Below are 22,257 nucleotides of genomic sequence, written 5' to 3'. Positions count from 1 at the left end.
ATAGAAAGAAGAAAATTAAAATAAATAAATAAAGAATTATTTATTCTTCTGTAATCAATTAAGATTTAACTATATATTTCTTATGAAATATTGATTCTGTATCACGTAGCAACTTGTTATATTTGGCTACAAAATCTAAATTGTGATATTTTCCATGACTGAATTTTTATAATTTTGTATACTATTTGTTGGCAGGTATAATTAATAGTAAATACAACTTTATATTAATTAGTCTCTAATAATAATCGAGGTTCATCATTTTCATCTCCCATGTACAGAAAATAATTATGATCCTTTTCAAAAAGACATTTTCTTGAAAATTGCTTCTTGTCATGGCACACCTTCTGAAAAGGAATCTCTGCTACTTAATGCTTCACAAAAATAATGATCGAATTAATTTACGATTCTTGAGAAAAAGGTTACTGTTCATTTCCTTGACTCCACCATAAATCGCTTGGCGAGGATCTGAGACAATTGCCATACCATAACAGAACATTTTGAAAAAATTACTTTTTTGTTAACGTTTTACAAGTGTCTAGCGTACGTCACGCCTTCACGATTCCAATGTACTGAATTCGGATACTAAGTTCGTAAATTCCATTTTACTTATTTTTAAATAGAAGAATTAATAATATTGGTTTATAAAAAAGAAAAAAAAACTAGAGATTTATTTATTTTATTTTTATTTATATATTTTATTATTTATTTTATTTTTTATTTTTTTATTTTATTTTTTATTAAGTTTTGTTTTCCTCAATTCGCCTCTTTGTAATTCACATAACTTTTTCTTAGTTGTTAGACTATGTTAACTAAAGTTTAACAAAAAAAAATGGCCGGTTTATAGCTTATTTATTTGTTTTAATACATATTTTTCTAACCACCTTTCCCCCAGTCAGCTTATCTAATACTATCGTATAATACTATTTTCTTTTTTTCTCAAAACATCTAGTATTTCTTATTTCCACTGGTCGATTATTAGTACTTCTGAACACAAAACAAAAATTAGTGTCTAATATAGATTAATCAAATGAAGAATTTACTACATTAAATTATTTCTAAAAAAAAGGCTGGAAGTTGTAAACAAAATGTTTTAGATGAATTCCCTTATTCAGTCAAAAATATAACATCAATTTTCTTTCTAAAAAAATCCCATATATATAAAACTCTTAACAAAATTTATATTTTATGATGCTACTAATTTATATTTAAAAATACTACTAGTCAAACCAGTTACTAAACAAGTTATCCCCAAAGTTCTTATATCTATTTTCTGAATACAATTTAAAATTTTGTTGAATCAAGAAATATTCGTTCTCCCAATACGGTTTATTTTATTTTTTCATACCGAAATGACACCATTAAATAAAGCAAAATCAAACTATGGATGGGAACCTAATCAAACTTGAAGGTAAAAGGTTTAGTTGAGTAAGGAAGTGCGTGCCAAACAGATTAACTTCCCGTGTTCGTCAAGTTTGAAATATATTTTCGTTATTTAAATTTCAATTTCAATGTCCATGCTTTACGCATTCAAATACAATTTATTTTAAAATTTTGAATAAAGTGTATGAGTAATGAGTACAAAGTGAAATCAAATATCACCCAGCTCAACATTATTTATTTATTTCATCATATTAAAAACTTGGAAGAGTTGAAGACAAAGAACTATCATTTTATTATTTTGAAAATAGAAACTATTTTCTTTAATGAAAAATTCATAAATAGAAAAAGAATTAATTTTTTCTTGTTGAAAAGATACTCGTAGTTTAGATACGTTTTATTACCAACTTCTTTCATTATTTTATTTTTAATAATTTTCATTTTGTACATAAATTTACTGACTACATATTTATATCTATTCTATTAATTATTTTATATAAAATAAAAATAAAATCCTGAATAATTATTCATTATTCTTTCCTCTTACTTAATTTTCATATTACTCTTCTACAGTCTTTTTCTTCGTATAACACTTGAACTACATGTCTGTTAACACTAATTAGTTGTTTTTTTTTCTTGTTTTTTTTGTCTGTAGCCCTGATGAAGGCTAGAAATTCTGGCCGAAACGGCATTGATAAATAAGTTATACTTATTTTTGTTCTTCACTGACCAAAAATAACCAAACCATCTTCTCCTAATATAATTTTTTATTATTGCAAATACTTGTATTCAAACTGTTTTGGGTATGGATTATCTGTATTCATCGTTAAGGTTTTTTTTTAGTAAAAATTTCTTTGTTTGTACTAAACTTAAAATGTTTTGAATATGAGTACTTCGTACTCAAACATGTCGAGTACATTTACATTTAGCTAAGCCTTTTTAGATATAAGAGGTATTATATTTTGTTTCAAGGACATTTCTTTTATTTTAATACTATTCCTGTTGCAGCAGGTAGGTGAAGTTAAAGAGAGGGGATATAACATATTGCGGACACTACAAACAGCAGATGCTGATATGTAAATGTTTTGTTGACTGTATCCGGGGAATATCTCTGCACGTGTGGTCTGCTTATTTTAATCTGCTTTCCGTTAAGGTCGAACTGCCTGGCAGCTGGTGCAATTTCAGACAGTTCTAGCTTGGATCAAAACTCAAATTACATGCTATGTATTTTGAGACTAAGTCAGCGTGTTACTGCCATACTTCCCTAACGATGTATTGTTTTATCCCGAACAATGTATTGACACATTTGGCAAGGCAAATGATCACTGCTTTCTAAATATAAATCTTTGTTGCAGCAGCATTCGATTGCAAAACCTAATTTAGAGATGTTGCAAAAGCTTATAGAATCTTTGGTAATTTTTGAATGTGTAATCGAATGGATTGGATTGGAAATCATGAGAACACTCAAAGATAATACATAACAGAAATAGCACCTCTCACATCAATAGTCTAAAAAAGACCAAGAAAATTTTAAAACATTTCAAAAAATCTGTTGTGAGTGAAACCTCGTATCTTCAAAACGGCGGAGAGGATACAATTTTAAAACGCAGTTATTATTCATTTTTTTATGAATCCAATTAGGCACATTAAAATACATTTTTTTTAATTTACTTGCTCGACTTTTCTTCTCTGTTAGTGATAGGACAAGTTAGTTATAGGAAAGTTGTTTATTCATTTCTACTAAAAATACGAGATCTCAACAATCGAAAGTACGTAGTTTCATAATACTACATAAGATCGAATCATAAATCTAATTTTATGGTTGTAACAAATTATGACTTTTTAACCATAGGCATAATGTAATATATTAAAAAATACAATGGATATTGCTTATAACGGCCTACGAGGGGTCAGGCATATTCCGTCATTATAAGTGATAGTTAATAACTATAATTATAAATTCTGTCATGTTTTAGATGTAATTGAAGGAAAAGATGGTCCGGACGGTGGTTAAATAAGAGTGCTCGAAAAATAATTAGAGAAAAACTATTTATTTAAAATCTACGTTTCAACCCTCGTTGCAGAGTGAAATAAAACATGACACAAACGTAGTGAAGTTTGGTAGGACAGTAAGATTGCGTATGGAAATTTATTTATTTATTATTAAAGAGGATATACAAATACAGCAATGAAAATGTACCTCTGGAATAATAATTAGTGAAAGTAACAAGAAATGTTATAAAATTAAATGACGAAAAGAATAATTGTATAAGTATGATGTCAAGGCATTAGTGTATGGTCAAATGAATCATAGGTATGATTATTTAAAATTAATGGATTAAATGTAATATGTTATTTTTAACTTATAACTACGTGTCATTCTTTATTAATAAACAAAGTAAATCATTTTAGACAATTATATTTTGAAATTATTAACTTCACTGGAAGTTGAATTGTTGCTTTAAAATTTTCTAGCTAACTTTAGTGTATGCCTCAGAACTCTAATTTACATTACCATGACGTCAGTTTAAAACCATTTTAAATAGGATCACAATATAACGGGCAAATATAACCACAGAAAATTAAAAATAATTGTGAAATAGCCGAATATAATCTCGCACAAGTCTCCAACCAGAAGACTGAAGTGGCTTAAAAATAATTCTCGACTTATTACAGACTCTAAATTCGGACCTGAAACCATTAATGAGAATTCTTAGGATTGGCTTACACTTATTGCTGTGTTTCTATTTCAGTTTTTATTTTAGTAAAACTGGTAAATATCAAATTCAGTGTTTATTAGAATTATTTTACATTAATTATAATCAGTAATAAAATAAGATTTAGGATTCTAATTAGGAATGAAGTACATTCTAATTAAGTACTGAAGGCAAAATAAAATAAGTAAATAGGGACACAAAACAAATGAAAGTTATTTTAAAATTAACAAAGTTGTAAAATTTCAAGTTTTATGCTGTAAACACCATTATCGGTTATGTGTTCATATACGGTATTAAATATCATCTATAAATAATTACAAAGTTAAAATACGCCCCATCACATAATGAAAAATCAATTCATTCCCTAGTTTATAAAAATGAAAAGCAAATTTCAAATTGTGATTTTTATTAAAAATAATAGTTTTTCAGTACCCTTTTTGTATCAATTCGTTATTTGGATAGTATCAGAACTAATTACTATAGTTCAACTACTGTTGAAGTCATCAAAAGTCGAAAATTATGATTTTATTGTTATTTTAAGATGATATAGTTGTATCATTTACAACATTTAGTATACAAGCTCCATGTACTACACTATAATAAGTAATCGTTCCCCCAATATAGGGAGAATCTGGAATGAAAACCACAATATCAACTATGCAGACCAGGGGTTGCATATCATCCTACAACCCCCTTTGGATCAAATGAACTGGAATTAGATATTTAGGGCTGTTCTCTAGGGAGGACAATATCATACAAGTGGAAGTTAATTTCAGTCGAAATTTCGTCATGTCTAGATGTTTTTTTAAGGTTTTGCATACCACTAAGGTCTCTTTAAATTGAATTGGAGCGTTGAATATGAAGTGACTTTTCTCAAACTTTTTGTGGTTATTTTTGGCGGTATTTTAGAGTAGGATAGCTCAGTGACTAAGGTATTCTATTGGTATCTCCCGGGCATGGGTTGGAAGCCGGCTATAACAGATATCTATTTATTTTGTTTCTGTTGCCGTGAGTCAAACGTCTGGGTTCGGATAGGAAATATGGTGCATGATCTGAAACAAGTCGCTTCCTTGCACAACCGTTGTTCAAGAAACACACCTCATACAAGGTTCTGCGGCACATTTTTTTTTTTTGGCAATTTTTAAAGTCTTGTGCACATTTATAGCCGCTCAAACTTGACCTAGATTATTTAAAATTTGTATATATTACGATATATCCACCTCCGGCTCTAAAAGGGTTTAATGTATGATTTCTTTTTCTTGCGACTTTTCGTTTTTGAGTGAGGATGTTCACACACACAGAGACCATTTAGCAAAACTTTGTCATTTAAGATTCCGAGACTTTATTTCCGTATGTATTTAAGTATATTTCCGTTGAAATTCGAATTCGAAATAATAGTAAAAATAAAGGTTTATTACTCTTTTTTTTTTAATATATAATTATTTTCAATAGTTTAATTCATCTTAGGTGCACCAATGAGCCGTATCTGAAAATTTCCGAGATCATTTTTTGAACTTGTCAATGCTAACATAATATAAGATAAGGTAATAGCTGACTTCTTATTTTGATATAAGTCAATTGATCATTTTATACTTTTAATTTGGTTTTATGTGATTGATTAATATAATCCTTTTTAAAAATTATTTCCGTATCTCACTATGCATACATACTGTCTCAATTAAATTCTACATAATACAGGAGAGTGAATTGCATACATGTAAAATTCCAGTTATTTTTAAAAATTTAAATATTAGATAAATATTTATTTAAATGTTTAAAAAATTGTTACTTTCTTCTTTTTTGGCCTAAACTGTTTTGGGCTATTCTGTTTATATTCAAGGATATTCTAGGCGGTGGGCTTGTTTATCTAGGTTTCTAAAAAAAAAATAAATAATAGGTAAAAAAATAAAGGTGTATTCGGTGAAACGTATACCCGAAGGCCAGAATGTGTCCGTGAAGACCGCCACGTGTCAGTAACTTGCACAAGGGGCCACTTCCTTGCCAATGGCTCTATACTATTTATACACCATTTTATCAATTATTTATTCAGTTTTTATCCTCTGATATGTTCACCATTAAAGCACTCTAAAATGAATAGTTTTCTTGCAATAATACATTGGAAAAAAAAAATATGTATGATAGTTATTTATCTTATTTTTTAATTAGATTTGAATAGTTTTTTTTCACTATATTTATACTTACTTTCTTTTTAAAAAGCCGCGTGTTTTTACTTAGATGAATTGTATGCACTTCTTAGTACTGACAATGATAATTGTAAATACTTTCTTTTATGTTGTTTGTATTATGACTATTAAGAGTTTATAATGGTATAAATCGTTTTCTCTCGTCGTAAAATCTTCATGATTTACCGAGACGATAATAAAAAATGTTTGATTTTTAAATTCTTCTTTATCTGACATCTCATTCTCTCTGTTTCCTCAGCGTTTTACCAATTCAAAGTAATTTTTAGTCAGTCTCTAATAGGTGTTGGTTGTTCCATGTCTGTTACCCAGATTTCACAAATCAATCCATAGTACAAGAAAATATAAAAAACTAAATCAGAAAGCAATTGAGGCTATTTAAGAAAATAAATAAACAAGATTAATATACACTTTTTTTCTTGGTTTATTAAAAAAAAAAAAATATCGGCACAATGGCAGTTAAAAAACAAATAAAATAATAAAAAAAAATTATGAAGCTGGGTGTACCCAAGTAGGAAGTCCAAATTCCAGAATCGTTAGACCTGATGAATCGTGATGATCATACATATCAGAAAATAAATTATCAATATCATCAGCAACAGCTGTTCTTTTTTTTTGTTTACCCCCTTCATGGTCATAACCCCCCATATACTGGAGAGTAAGGAGTACCCCATTGGTAATCAACCTATTCTAACTAGAGCCAGGGGGTCGAGTTTTCAATCCGTGATACCGCCACGGATTAAAAGTCAAAACATCCATGGAAGGGTTGTTAAGGTACATGCCACAACTTTCTCAGCTATAACAACCTCAACGAATACTGTTATTTTTGCATTTTGATACTTTATCCAAACAGTTCCTCTTGTCTAAGCAGAAAATTTAGCTGGAGGTAGCACTGCGGAACCCCATACCTTAATTAAAATATTCCTAACCATTACTAGCGCGTTGATTTACTTTTTCGTCGAAAATCAGTAAATCTTAGGAATTCTTTTAATATTAATCACTCTAAATATATTTTTATCGCTTTCTAAACTTTACACATAAACTTATATTGAATTAAATTTAAAAAAAAAAGTTGATATTTAAATCATGGACTGGAGTAACGTAACAATTCTTCTGGAAGATTATTGATTGACCGTGTGTATAGATGAATGGAATAATGGTCCGGGTGCGGTAAAAAAAAAACTCAAATAGTAGATAATTATACTATTTTATTGAGCCAACGTTTCGCCCCATGTTGCAGGACTTCGTCAGGGCTAAAAAAGATACAAACACTATAGTTACTAAAAGGAAAAAAAGAGAAAAAAACATAAGTGTAAAATAACAGGGGTATAAAATGTAAAAAAGTAAGATATAATAAGAAAAATTAAAGGTTGTAAATAGTAAATGAAAAGGGTAATAGTAACAGATAGATAAGAGAAGAAATACCCCTATTATACCCCTGTTATTTTACACTTATGTTTTTTTCTCTTTTTTTCCTTTTTGTAACTATAGTGTTTGTATCTTTTTTAGCCCTGACGAAGCCCTGCAACGTGGGGCGAAACGTTGGCTCAATAAAATAGTATAATTATCTACTATTTGAGTTTTTTTTTTTACCGCACCCGGACCATTATTCCATTCATCGTAACAATTCTTCCTATTATCATCATCTCCTTAATCTATCATTTTAAGTGTTTTAGTGGAGTATTAAATAATGCAATGATTTACTAACTATAAAATGTAGTGTGTTAATGTTTTTCATTATCGTATGTAGCAGAATTCAGCATTGGATAATGATATGGGTTACTTTCCTTATCTCATTTGAATAATACAAGATGACATAATGATCCCAGTTGATGATAAAAAAAGAAAAGGAAAATAGGTTAGACAAAGAGAGGCTGTTGGGAAACATTATCCGCCAAGGTGATCCGAGGGTAACGAACTTGCACGCGATTCCTTCCTTAGGCTGTACATCCTGGAGGTCCCTACTACTAGGATAGCTTATTAAATAGGTTTTACTCGATAGAACTCCAAAAGCCAAAGTTGGTTCAAAGGAATACCAAATCCAATATTTTGTCCTAGTACTAACGTTACGAATAGTACTCAACGCAGGAACTTGATAATGTAATTTCCTAGGAACTTAAACTCGAGGAAATATTTCCGCAAAGCGTTCCTTCAAATTTTCAGAAAAATTTTTCTACGAACTGAACATCGCAATACCTGTTTTTTACATAAACCAACGCATATAACATAGAATTGTTCAATTATATTTTTTTTAATCATGATTAAAATCGTTAACATCGAAGATTCCAAGCGATACTTTTTATTTTATTGTTGCTATAAAAATTCGTATCCAAGGTGTGAATAATGAATATCAACTTTGTTCCTGTCAAGAATACAGTTTAACAAAATATAACAAAACCGTGTACGAATGAGAAGTGTTCGGGTACACTCGGCTTGCTCCGACTTATCGATCTCTGAACTGCTGTCTCTAATTATCCTTCAGTTAATTATCAAATTCACATTTATACATTTTTTTGACTAATGTTAACAATAATAACAGTAATAAAAATGGTTAATAATGATTTATTTCACACCATTTTGATTTATTTCACATTAAAAAAAATTATAAGCACTCTAGAAGATTTTTAAAAATTCGTCATTTAAGCCCTGTTAAACTATTTCAAGAGGAGAAGACCTAACTGATATTAATGATGGCTGAGTTTAATCAATAAATGTTTTTTTATTTAATAATTTGTCATTATGTCAACTTTAATATATACAGATTAAATTTTATGGAAATTTAATTATGCATTTGATTCTGTTGCAGGTAAGTTACATCCTTCCAACATAGCCTATGTAACATCTAGAACATTCCTACTTAAACGTATGTAAATAGTTTTATATAAAAAAAAATTGAATATATATATATTTTTTTGTTTTTAGTAAACATACACAATTATTTATGATATTTAAATATTCACTCAATATATTTAAATAAATCTGAATTGTTTAGGCTCCATTTTTCACAGAAACAATTTCCAATATGAAATTCCATATGGGGTATTCTATTATACGTTCTAGGTATCCAAACTCTGTGAGTTAGTTGTATATCTTTGTACAATTATTGTAAAATGCAGTCAAATAATTTTAATTTTCTCAAACACTTTAAGTGCTCTTTCACCGAAGTTCTTTTGTAAACGAATCCTATGATTTTTCCATTTCTTCAAAAGTTCTAATTGATTAAATTTTTTCTGTGCAGAGAAATTATTAAAATTAGAGCATTCTTATCAATCCAAAAAAAAAAGGGGAGAGAAAGTAATAAAGAGATTTTGACTTCTTAAAAATATAAAAATTACGTCTCATTTTCGGTGTAATTTAAATTATATAAAAATAAAATTTATGTAAGTGTAAAATATCTCATTAAAAATTAGAAATATTTGTCCTAATTCAGAAAGTTTCTCTGGGGAGAGAAGGATTAATTATTAAAATTAGTAGTTTTATTACTCCATAATTTAATAATTAAAAATATACCTTTAAATTGACGTTTCGACAGTTGTATTTAAATTAATAAGAGCGAAATTGTATAAAGTAGTACTTTATATAATTTAAATATTGGATTAGTAGTATATTATTTTAACGTACAGTTTCTTCACTGAACTTAAAAAGTACTTTATAATACTGTAAACTGTAATACTGATGTGCTTTAAATACTTGTAATATTGAGATTTAGAATGAAAAAAGTTCCATTAATATGTACAAATTTAAATATATTATTAAAAACATCTCGTTTGTACCACTACTAATTTTGGGGTCATAAAATATATCTTAATAGTATACAATATTAGAAATATTTATAATGGCTATGATTGAGAATTTTAAAGAAAAATTTTATTTTCTATTTGTTATCGATATTAGTAATAACTGATTCGGAATTATTCATGATGAGTATAGTAGATTTGAATACCATTCCATTTGTTTTTGTTAGATTAAATAAAATGAGATGCTGTATTTTGCAACGAAAGCTTTATTTGTGGGAACATATTGTAGAAGACTGTTCAAATTATTCTAAAAGCATTGCATATTCATTACAATTAGTAGTGAATAATTATATGTGCTTATATTAATAAATAAATTATGAATTTCAACCAGCTACTTTATTCAAAATAGTTGCTTAATTTTCTCTTAAATTATCAGTTAACAAATTGATTGTTTTATGTCATTTACTTATTTTAAACATTTAAACATATATTCATTATTTAGATAATAAATTTAAATATTTAGCACATTTGAAATTTAGATTTTAATAGGAGTTTTATTTTTACTTTCCTGACACCTGGGTTTATTTTGCAATATATTTAGCTAAATGTCTTCTAGAAAAATAAAAACAAATACACTATCTGGTTTTAAAGATTAATTTAACCAATAATTCTTAGAATTTTAATATTCGAATAAAATTTAGAATGGAATGTATGTTTTCTTGTTTAAATTAATCCTTTTGTTTTTGTTTTCTATGTTTTTTAATTATAATTTTTAATACTCGATCAACACGAGATAAAAAAATTTCTCATTTAATTTACCATACATCAAATACATGATTAAACAGTTTTGTAAAAAAAAAAAAAATTCTTTGTTATTATTCAGTACCAAAAACAATAATCAAATAAATATTATAAATTAAATATTTGGAAAGGTGCCTAGATAGATTCGGAATGGAATGCCTTATTTACTTTTCTCCATTGTTTTTAACCCTTTGATATTATTATTATTATTAATAAAGAGGCTAGTGTACTAAATAATTTATATTGATTGTCATCAAATTATAATTCATTATGAATCGACTTGGTCATATTTGCCTGTTATTGAAAACTTTAAAAGTTGGATGTATCAAATTAATGTCTGATTGATAATGGTATAAGGTCCGAAAGATTGGAGAAAAATAAAGATTAGTTAATTAATTACCTATCATAAAACCAGCAGTTAGCATATCAATATATTAATAAACTTATAATTATCCTATTATTCTTTTGTTAATTTATATTCATATCATAAAATTAATTATATGTCATCATATAACGTGCGCATTAAATGTAATCTATTTACCTGAAAATATTATTATTGTAAATTTAAATGTCGTATTGGTTTTTAAAAATAAATAAATTATTCTTGAAATATTTTCTTTTGAAGCTTTTTTTTTTACAAAAAAAAATATAAATAACAATTTACTTACTATAAAACATACAAGTATTTATTTTTTAACAGTATTTATCCTTTTATTTATGTATTTGTTTGTTTATTAATGTTCTTATAGAAGGCTAGATAGTTTTTAAATTTGCATTGACAGTTGAAATGTTTAGAATTTTATTTCATATTTTCCTTTTGTAAAATATCATTGTCTTAAAATGTACGCTATAAATAATACACATTTCCATCAGCAGCAGCAGTATATTGGAAAGCATTTCAATCTATCGCTACAGCCTGGCGTATTGGGTTTAATTAAACAGGAACTAGATGGGGGGGGGGGGGCAATTACCAAGATTACATGCGGCCGATGGTTTGACCTACACTGTTCAACCAGCCTGTTGTAGCATTGTGTGGATTCTGGCATTTAATCCATAACCTAGCTGATCGTAATTTATTAATTGATATGTTAAACATTGTTATATATTAACATGAACATTTTTATTTATTGGGTAGTTTCGTCAGCCAGTTAATGAACAAAAAGCAATGGAATTCTGAGGATAGGAAATTATTAATTCCATCTTCATAATAGTAATCGTCAATTCATACAGTTATCGTAGAATATTATATTCATTAATATAATATAATATTTTAGAAGTTATTTTCTGATTTTAGAATCCTAAATTAAAAAATAATTTATTTTCCGATTTTCATCCGTTGGAGATCACAGAGGCATTATAAAAGAAATTGATAAAATATTTTGGGTCCGTAATTAAAGTTTATCTTTTTTGTATTAAGAGAATTAAATATAAAAAAGAAACATTATTTGTAGATGTGTATTTGATATCATGGTCAAAAAAATAAAACCTGTTTTTGACCATCATTACTAATTATGCGAGATAGTTGACCGTGGATGACTTATGCGAAGAGATGGTTGGGGGTGCGGTCAAAATAAAATACAAATAAGTTGATGTATCTTTTTTAATCGTGCCAACGTTTCGGCTAGAGTTTCTAGCCTTCATCAGGGCTAAGAACAGAACAAGATAACAACCAATGAATATAGAAAGTAAAAAATAAAATATAAACAGAATGACATAAAGTGAATAATTTTACATAATGGAATTGATAAAATGAAGTGATGAGATAAGTGGAAAATAAAATGTATACATAGGTAATTGAATAAGTAGGTAAAATAACATAATTAAGGAAATAAAATAAAAATGAAGTTATATAATGCAAAGAAGTATGAATATATTAGTTATTAATAATTTAAAAATTAAAATATGTTAAGAAAAATAAAATTGAGAGAAAGAAAATATATGTAACCATAATAATTGATAAAGAGGCAAAATGTAAGTAAAGTGTAACAAAAGAAATGAATAGAAAAAAAAATTATTTTGAAAACAACAATTATTATGGTGAACATAACTAATAACGTGGGTAAGGAAAATTGAGAAAAGAAGGGGTGATAAAATTAAGATAGGGAAAAAAAGAGAATAAAACGAACCTGTTAGCTTGAAATCTAACTGCCAAGTGGTATTCTGCGCCGAGAATTGTTTATATTGATGTGAATTTTTATATTATTGTTGAACTTACTAAAAACATTCATTTCCATTTCAAACCTAGGTACATCGATATATTTTGAGATTTAGAAAAACCAAAAAATAAAATAAATAATATATTACTAGCTGTATAATGGAATCTTAAAAAATGAAATAATGTACAAAGGGTTCATTTTTTAAAAGTTATTTCATCGATACAATCTTCGGATGCTCCTTTGAGGAGTTGTGTTGCGTGCACAATGCCTCCGGTAACTAATATCGCACGGTTGGGGGTGGAACACGTGGGCCGAATGGTTGGCCTTGAAAGATGACGTCATTGTTACACGTGGCTACACGTGCCCTAGTGCGAAACCATCCAGTCAGCTTTCGGTTTCCCTTTTACCTTCACCACCCTCTTCACAAGGTCTTGGACCTTCGGTTTTAAAGGAAGCTGTTTGGAAAGTCTTATTACAAGATTGTTGGTTGAGTAAAAAGTTTTATTTACTTTTCCATCAACCAATGATAGCACCATTTTTTTTTTCAAGAATTTTTGTAATGACGGAACTTTAAAAAATAAATTCATAAAATTGACTTAGATATTTATCTACCGTATAAAAAATAGAAAAGAAGATCCTTTAATCGATCGCTTTCACAATATTATGTAAATGTCGTGAGAAAGTTGAAGACTTGGAGGGCATGCCAGTCAGCGTAGCATCAGTTCGTTGATCACTTCAATAAATTATGAAAAAATATTTATTTTACAAGAAATATCACTTTAAATTTCCAATCGCCTCATTGGTTACGTAGTGTATTTATCATTGAATTAAAGATAGGCTGGATTCAAAATTTATTTTTATTTTCACATACCTATATACGAAATACATCGTAAGAAGAAATGTCACTAATAAAGAAATAATATGAATAATAAAGAAATTGATGTTTAGATGCGAACGAGGATTAATTTAACTCAGTATGAGGGGAAGGGGGAGGGGTCAATTATTATGCACGCACTGCATCAGTTTTTTAAGTTCACTTACCTATATATGGAAATAAATTGGGGGAAACTACTGCCCTCGTGAAGGATAAAGAAATGACCGTTACAGAGTTAGCGATAAAAAAAAAATTTCACTATCTAACTAACGTTATCACAACTTTCACAAGCCGTACTTGAGCAGAAATCAATCCCTACTTAAAGCAAGTTAATAAGTGAAAGTTGTGTTATGCTCGCACTGCACAAGATATTTTACAAAAGAGTTTATTTGGTGTAGGACAGAGTCAATCTTCACTGGTTGGTTCGTTTATTAAAGAAATAGTTAATAATTACCCTAACTGGGCCAAAAAAAAGAAAAAAATAGAACTTATTGGTATGAATAATTTAATAAAGAAGTTTAGAAGTTAATAGCACGTTTTTTTTTTTTAATCAATTATATAGGTATTGATGATTTATTAATTTTTTTTCGTTTTTAACAGATAAAGTGAAAAAAAAATTTATAAGACGAAATTGGCTGTTATTATAGTTAGTTATTTTTAATGCTTTATTAATTAATCAGAATCTTTTCATGTTACTTACTATGACATTAAACATTTGATAAATAGTAGAATAATCGTTTTTTACTATTTAAGAATCAAGAATTAGCTGGTTATAAGACATGATACTGGAGTTTTTTAATTTTTTAAAATCTCAAGTAGTGTGATCATTTAAGAAAATAATCAATACTACATTAAATTGTTTGAAACTGAGAATAAATTTAAAATGAATAAAACAATACTCAATCAGTTAACTAATAGTATATGAATTTTTACTTTAATAATTAATAATTTGTACATTAAATCCGATCACAATAATTCAGGAAAAAATCTATTTTAAATTTACATGGTTTAAAATATAACTATATAAAAATTATTGTTTTAATATAATTTGAAACAATTCTATTTTATACACAGATGTATATATATTTTCAACATTTTAACAACGTTTCGCCCCTTTCCTTTGGCCATTATCAAACATTTAAAATATTTTTTTCCAAATAAATTAAAAATAATATATATTTCCCCAATAGTAGGAATGAAAAAACTTCTTAGTTTATATAGTTTTAACAATAATTTATTTTTTTTAAAATAATGGTATATTAATATTATAATTAATGTTATATTATTGAAGTATAATATTGTATTATAAATTGTGTAAGAAAAGGCCTTAACGTTGTTAAATGTATTAAATAGTATTTTTTAAAATAAAATAAGAATAATTTATTTTTATATAAGTTTACTTTTAAACAATGTTGATTTACTGTGGTCCTAAGGAGATATTTTTCTTCAATCATTTTGATTTAATGATTAAAACTGAATCCCACTTAAAAAATAAACGTTCAACAATAATGTTCATAATAAATATCAATAAATTAGTTTTTAAAATTAAATAATGTAATCATTTAATATTCTGAAATTACATTAGCACCTAATAGTAATTATTATTATTTTATTAACATTCCGATAGCATACTTATTGTGTTAATAATGCTTATTATCCATTGGTAGTAATGAAAATGATCAAGTGAATAGGTTACTGTGAGAATATCTGCTCAATGTCAGAAACCTTCAGAAAATGCTAGTTCAGCACATTGAGAACTCGGGTTACGAGCAGATCTCTAGTTTCCTCAAATGCAATTGTCCGTTTTTTTTTTTTATTCCTATCTCATATCTTCATCTCCCATTGATAATCTATTGAACCCATTTATAATTAATCTGTTTGAGAAGAATATGAATGCTCTAAAATCTAGAGTCTAAATTAATCCTAACCCTAAAAAAATAACAATAATTCGAGAAAAAAACTTTTGTTATTATTATTGATAAATAAAAACAATTTCTTGTAAATATAAATATTCTACATATCATTGTTAGACATATTCCATACCGTTTTTATGGATTGTCCTTGTGGTTTTTATGAAGTTTCATTGATTAGGGAAATAACGAAAATTAACTTTTTTCCTGCCAAAAATACAACAATATAATAAAATATAACGCAGTCGTAAACATACGCTTGCAATCGGGAAAGGTCGTTTTTTTCCGATTCGAACCTGCCTATATTTTTCCGCTTTTCTTCTTTAGTTATTTATCATTTTTTAATATTTTGTATTTTCCCATTATTTAGTACTTTAAACAATGAGGACTGATTATTTATTTTTAAAAAAAGATTAGAGAGAGTTAAGAGGAAGATTTTTTCAAAATTCATTATTCAAGTTAGGTTGAACTATTTGAATGGGAATAAAACCTACCTAGTATTAAAATTAATTTAATTGCCTAATGATTCACCTAGTTTAATCAAAATTGCTAGAGCCTTATCCAAGAAAATACAAAAAATGTGAAAAATCGATTCTATAAAGGGGCACTTCCAGTCGAACGATTTTACATTTATACATTTGTAGTTCTCGAAGCCGTTTTTTTTTTCATTTCCAGATTTAGATAAAGATGTAGCAATTATTTTTCTGTTTAGAACTGTAGTTAACAAGGATATATAAAATACATTTTAGAGCTTGAATCATTGGGTGTTGATTATGTAAGCTGTTTATTATTTATTATTTTAGATAAGAAATGATTTATTTTTGAAAATTGATTATTTATTTTATTCAATTACAAAATTCAATTTTGGAACAGATCACGATTATTATAGAAACATCAAACAAAAATATGTTTATGTAAAAAGTATTTTTATATTCGAGCTGAAGACATCTAGGTTTAAAGATAAACAAATGTTTTTCTTCATCCAGAATATATGTCTTATGCGTTTCTTCATGATATATATACATGTGACATTTTTAAGTATTAATAAATTCGACCTGAAGACATTTAGAGCTACAAAAAAAAAAAATGTTTTTATTCATCTAGTGGAATATAAATCGCAAGCTTTACGATAGTCTGAAAATGCTAACCTGTCTTTATCTTAGGTTGCACCTGGGGCGCCAAGGATTTAGAACCGCTAAAGAGGACACCGTCATCTTATTTTCGCCCGCATGGTACCCAAATTGTGCTCGTTGTGAAATAGGTTGGGGGGAGTGAGACACGTGGCGATGGCCGGAACACGTGGAAAACCTACTCGCAACATTGGCACCCGTCGCGGGCGACAACCTCGTCGGTCCGATCCATTATAAAATTAAATCTGCTTCAGGGACCTTTCGAATTCTTTCCACTCTAAATGACCCTAGATAAATATCTGGCGTGTCCATCTTTTCGAAAGATTGAGAACTTTCCCTAAAGTGCAAAAATAAAATGAAGTCATATATCTTCTCAATTTCGTGGATCTGCATGCATCCATTCAGGAGTCAAAAAAAGAAATTTAAAAAAAAAAAAAAAAAAATATATATATATATTTCTCTCAAGAATAAACTTTTAAAATTCTGGATCGATTTACGTGTTTTTCTTTTCAAAATGTTCTATTTCGTCGCGGGAAGCTATAAAGCTACTGAAATCCTGAATTTATCCCTAAAAAAAGTTATGAACAAAATTAAACGTTTTTGTATACAACAGAAAGTATAGATTCTTTTCGCGGTTATTATATACCAATCGATTTGTCTAGTTCTGAAGAACAAGAAAGGCATATTACTGATTCCTTTGAACGATTACATATTCACAAAAAATTATAAAAACATAATGAGGCTTGATCTAAAATATCCCCATTTTTTTTTTTTTTTTTTTTTGGTGAAAGCAAACCATTTACCACTGTTTATTATTATGGTAGGGTTGTCAGGTGTTTTGAAGAGCATGACCCGTTGGCAACAAAGGATGAGTTTCACGCCCCAATAATTGTTATTTCTTTATTGAAATCGAAATATTGATAAATAAAACCTTTGATAAACATTAGCTACATTATTTTAAGATCTTATACAAGGTTACTTCATTGGTTTTTTCTCCGTTTCATTAAAGTTAATAATAGGATTATAACCTCCGAAAAATTTAACACATGGCTTATAAAATTTTAAAGCTGTTTCATCATTCGAGCATTAAGATAATCTTTCGTGGACGTAGCAATATTGCATCACGTCAACTGTGAAAACAAATTTCATGATGCTAACAATTTATTTTTTTTCAATTCTTGCGATTAAAGAAAGAAAACGTGAACACTTCTTTTTGCTTTAAAAAATCAGATTAATTTGTTCTTTATAATGACAACAATCTTTAAAATATTTAAAGGAATATACGTTATTTTCTTAATAGAGAAAATTGTATTCACAAAAAAGGGTATACTCTTTGCAAGGGAATTTTATTTATTAATTGTTTCTCCGTCTAAAATTAATATTTTTACAAATATTTATTTATATTTTAGTTTTTAAATTAATAAATTTAAAATATTTCGCTCGTATGGCAAGTCGGCTTCTACTTGATAGCTGTAATGTTCGTAAAAATCACAGTAATACTTTATATTACAGTAAATAATTTTTTTGGCTACTTATATAAACTAACTTTAGTTGACATAAAATAGCTAATAAATATGCCTATAGATCAATATAAGAATCGTTATTTTCCCCTAAATATACATTTTGCACTGAATTACTGAACATGTAGTTTTTAGCTAATTTTTCTTGGGTCATATCAGTCTGTTTTTTTTTTTTGTTTTTTTTGGAGCATATGTTTGTGTTGGCATTTCTTCCTCACATTACTGACGATCTCTACATCGCTTTTTATGTGATATATTTTTGAAGTCCCCTGAAAGTTACGGTAAAAATATCTGGAAAATGATAATATAGCACAAAAAAACAAATCGAATGACTGAAATCAATGAAGAGCCTTTGAAATCATTGATGCCTTGTGAAAATATCTGGGATTTGTAATAATTTTTGATCATCATAAAAACTCCAATACATTCCATAAGGAAACTCATAAATACTAATTAAATTCGAATTAAAGTGCAAATTAATTTTTAATTTAATGTGAACAATCGACTAATAAGTTAATTAGACATATTCTAAGAATTTCTTGTTGACAAAAATATATATTCCCTATTGTTTTAATGTCTCATAGGGTAATTTGTGAACTAATACAAATGACCTGGGAATAGCCTGCATAAAGTTGTTTTTAATGATGTAAACTTATATTAAGGTTTTATAATTTATTAATAATATTGTTATTTGTTTAAAATTGTTAAAGATCATGTGTGTAATAAAACCTGTTTGTGATAGATTGTCCTTGAGGATGGCCGAATTGGCCGAAACGTCGGACTTAAAAAGGAATAAAAAATGTTTTGAGACTAAAATAGGATATTATTTATTTATCTAAAAAATATTAACCAGTCTCAAGAAAGTTTAATGATTATAAATAAAGTGCAAATTAATGTAAACTAGCCTTTTTTGAGGATTTATAAAACGTCGGTCTTATAAAGGAATAAAAAGTTTTGAGACTAAATTAGGATAAAATTTATTTATTTAAACAATAGTAACCAGCCTCAATAAAGTGTAAATTAATGTTACTACTTTTTTGAGGATTTATTAAGGTTATAATCATGTTTACACTTATTGTAGGTTCAATACACTATTTTTGTTTCTTCTCTGATATTTACTGTCATTTTTTTTTCAAAGTTTATTCGATTAAAAAAAACTAGTTGTTTATTTTGTAATTTTTAATTCACACCTGTTGATCAATAATAAAAATGAAGGAAAGAGCAGGCATTAATCAATAAATTGTTTAAAAACAAAAAAAGTCAGCAAAGTACTTAAGTCATTATAGTTTCCTCACGATTCTTATTGGTGTATAACTACCTATAGTTCAAGGTTGATGATTTTTTTAAAATCTACCGAACGAGTCATATTTGTAACATGGGCGTGTCTAGGAAAATACTTATAGGCATACGTAAGTGAACGTAATGTACTTAATTCGATAAAATAGATTCTGGATCATTTTTACTCTAATCCCCTACTTTTCTCTAACTTTTGGCTCGATCAGGAGAGCTATTCTTGAAGTAGAGGTGTGAAGATAAATAAATCCATTAAATACTTTTTGTTCTCTAGTTATTTTTGATTAATATATATTTATTTGATAAAAAAAAAAAATGTATACACTGTTCATATAAAAAATTGCTTAAACTTCGTTTTATACGAAATTGTATATCCTCTTATTCCTAAGCAACAAGTCCTCCATGATTTCAGTAATTGAGTTCCTTTGGGATAATGCTGCTCCAATTGGCCCCACGTGGCAGCGTAATGGAGAAGAGATCGTTAGGAGCGTATCCTCGGACGGTACACAAAACAATCCTCCCCAGCGGGTTCTTGCCTCTTCCCGTGAGGATCCCATTGTGGCCTGTCGGCACGTGATGGGGTCAGGATGGAAGTCCACAAGGTCGCCGTAATTCACGCTCATCACAATAATTCACGGGTAACAATTATAATTGCGACTTGATGAAGCATGTTAGAAGTTAGAGAACAACAGTACAGAAGGAATCCTGACATTTTTTCCCGTTATAGTTTCCTTCAAATTTAAATATCGTAGACACTGATAATTCAACGTCATATATGTGTGTTATAGTAAGAAATGTAAACGAAGGTTTATTTCAGACTTCTGAATACCTAATAATTAACAACATTGTGATTTGCAAGTAATTTAAATTTAATATAATTTTTTTTCTTTATTGTGTTAGTATTACATTCTAACATCAGTAATTGACCTGAGAGAGCATCCACACAATATTTACAGAAATATATAAATGAATGATAACAAAATAATAATTAGGAAAACAAAATAATTCAAATTCATATATGTAATGTATTTAAGATGTTATTTTTTTTATTATATACACCTAGGTTCCTCCTACGGTAGGTGAGGGATCGTAATGATACATTAATGAGCTATTTTTACTATCTTTTCTGTTGCCTATTACTCGTTGTTAAGTAAAAGGGGTATGGGAAAATAGGGGAAATCTTATTGTTAAGTGCATTGTTACCTCAAACCAAAAACGTCAGTGATAGCAGTTGTTGAATAAAATTGAAAACACTAGTTAATTACAACAGAAATTGTTTTCAGGGAATAACCGGTTGCTCTCTGAAAAAGTTCCTCTAACAGTAGGGGTATTCAAGATGTTGTGTTAAATGTAAAATGTTTTACTATGTTAAATTTTATTAGTATAGCATTGTGAGCAGCCCTGTTTAAAGTCATGTTAAATGGTAAATGCATAAGAGCTCCTAGTGGATTTCCTGGGCAACTTTTGTAGTAACCTTTCCTTCCAAAGCTTAATTTTATTTATTAAATAAATCAATTTTATATCCAAATCAGTCTCAACACTTTATTTATTCATTTGTCCAACGTTTCGGCCTTTCTAGCCATCTTCAGGGACATCTTCAATATAAAAATCCTTCTCACATTAATTATTATTTTCTATTTGCAGGCTATTCTGCCCAGGTCAATTTCTTTATTTAAAGTTAAAACCTCTTTATTTAAATTTTAAAACCATTCATTTATTTATTCTACAAGATTGTCCACAGTATAAAACACCACACCATATAACCTATATATAACCTATGGTGTTTTATACTGTGGACAATCTTGTAGAATAAATAAATGAATGGTTTTAAAATTTAAATAAAGAGGTTTTAACTTTAAATAAAGAAATTGACCTGGGCAGAATAGCCTGCAAATAGAAAATAATAATTAATGTGAGAAGGATTTTTATATTGAAGATGTCCCTGAAGATGGCTAGAAAGGCCGAAACGTTGGACAAATGAATAAATAAAGTGTTGAGACGGATTTGGATATAAAATTGATTTATTTAATAAATATTACCTTGTCTCAAAAAATTTTTGAAATAATATAATTAAACTTAATTTTATTGTTTACTTCTAAGTTTTGATTACAGCATGCCTAAAATAAGTGAAAAGTAGAAGTATAAATGTTTGGCTACAGATTGTCTTTTTTCCAGTCCAAAACACTAGACAAAAAAAAAACACAAACTATGAGTAAGTAACCTAGCACAACAAATAAAACGGTGACAAGCTCAGCTGTTCTGTTTCGTGACATCATTCTCCCCATTTAACAGACCTAGTAACAGACCCTGAGCCATGTTACATGTTATATCGTTTTAACATGGTAAAATAAGGAAATATTTCTCCATTTAACATAAGTTTTTCCATTTAACACGCTTTAGCATGTTAAACTAAAGAACATGAATACTCATGGTATACTGAAAGAACAGGTCTGTGTAAAATTGAAATATTTTTATTTATATCCCTCTTGTCAGCTCTTCTCTCCAAACAATCGGTTCCTGAATAATCATTTTATATATATA

At 28.0% G+C, this 22,257-nt stretch overlaps 1 protein-coding gene across 3 annotated transcripts in view; it reads left to right on the top strand.

The window, feature by feature from the left end:
• Cipc (Clock interacting protein circadian) overlaps positions 1 to 22,257 on the top strand; it is a 152,389-nt gene that overhangs the window by 59,456 nt on the left and 70,676 nt on the right. The gene's annotated exons all lie outside the window — the stretch shown is intronic.

The sequence above is a fragment of the Halyomorpha halys genome, unplaced genomic scaffold (assembly GCF_000696795.3).
Source record: "Halyomorpha halys isolate HHAL.00 unplaced genomic scaffold, Hhal_1.1 Scaffold252.1, whole genome shotgun sequence".
NCBI lineage: Eukaryota > Metazoa > Arthropoda > Insecta > Hemiptera > Pentatomidae > Halyomorpha > Halyomorpha halys.
This window is presented reverse-complemented; position numbering and strand designations above follow the sequence as displayed.